The following is a 1,683-nucleotide window of genomic DNA, read 5'->3' on the forward strand; positions in this document are numbered from 1 at the left end:
AACTTATTTTCGGGAGCATATTTTGTCCCAAATAACTCAATCATAATTTGACACTGCAACCACTCGCTCTTCGTTTGATGGAGTCATTTTTAGGCCTCTCAACCCGGTGAGATGCAGATGATAAACCAATTTTGGCAAAACCTAGACAGCTTTTTCTGTGACCGGGAAGAAAGGCTTGACTGCACAGTGACAGCAGCGGGAGCAATGGTTGCTGAGACAGGAAGGGCGAAGCTTCAGCAGACATTTAACTACCAGAGGCATCGCGCAATAAACAGACCACGCAGTGTCAGCGTAAAAGGCCATTTTATTAGACCAGAACTGCGTAATCTGTACATAACAGTAACATAAACAGATAATACCAACAAACCCCCACTCACACTCCCCTCTCATTCGTTTCACTCGTTCCACCTCATCACAAAGCCCTAGAAGCTCCATACCATGCTTTATTCCTGCCCCTCAATCACTTGTCATCCAGCCCACTCCTTGCGTCCTGCCATTCATGCTTCTATCCGCCCTACGAACTCTCCCCCCAAGGGATGGGTGTGCCCGCTCTTGACCCCCCTGTCCCTTCAAGTACCGCCTAAAGCAGCTCTGGCCTAAACTGGCACGCTAAAGACCGACCCTAAAAACCACCTCCAACAGCCTGGTGGCCTTTTTTGCTCCCTCCCGATGGTGCCAGGCGCAGGAAGAGGAAGTTCCCTTCCTCCCCTGCGCCTATATACCCACCCCCTAACTCCTCCCCTTCCCCTACCTGGCCTATCGTGCGCAAATGACCCCGGGGGAAGACTAGTCTGCGACTGTGCTTCCCATCGGGGCCCGGCATCGCGCAATAAACAGACCACGCAGTGTCAGCGTAAAAGGCCATTTTATTAGACCAGAACTGCGTAATCTGTACATAACAGTAACATAAACAGATAATACCAACAAACCCCCACTCACACTCCCCTCTCATTCGTTTCATTCGTTCCACCTCATCACAAAGCCCTAGAAGCTCCATACCATGCTTTATTCCTGCACCTCAATCACTTGTCATCCAGCCCACTCCTTGCGTCCTGCCATTCATGCTTCTATCCGCCCTACGAACTCCCTCCCCAAGGGATGGGTGTGCCCGCTCTTGACCCCCCTGTCCCTTCAAGTACCGCCAACCAGTGAACCCCCTGTAGGGCGATTCACTGCCCCACCCCCCCTCCAGGTCTGCCAGTCCGCACCACACATGCCAGCATTCACTCCCTGCGACACCAGATAGCCTCATTCCACAACTTGCTCACCACATCTCTCATCTCCATCATGTAATACGCATTGCCCAGCTGGACAAGTGCACCCCGTCGTCCCTAAAAACTAAAGGTTCCTCCAGTCGGATTCCGCCATGTGCAATAAATTTAATGTCTCTGTCACCAAAGTAAAGTCTCATTGCCCTTTTGAGCTTCCTTCGTGCCTTTTCGATCGCCCCATGCTTCATAGCCCCTCTCCACACTTTCCTGGGGACCAACTCTCTCCAGGCAATGCAGGTCCCTGCAAGCCTCGCTTTTAACACATCCAGGTCCCGTTGCATGAGTTGTAAAAGTGCCAATCCGGACAGCTGCACCAGGTCATTCTCCCCCAGATGTATGATCAACAAATCAGGACATCCCCTCTGTGAGATCATCTTCGCGAGCCAGGGCAGTAGTGCCCCCCATCGCATGC

The sequence above is a fragment of the Lissotriton vulgaris genome, chromosome 6 (assembly GCF_964263255.1).
Source record: "Lissotriton vulgaris chromosome 6, aLisVul1.2, whole genome shotgun sequence".
Lineage (NCBI taxonomy): Eukaryota > Metazoa > Chordata > Amphibia > Caudata > Salamandridae > Lissotriton > Lissotriton vulgaris.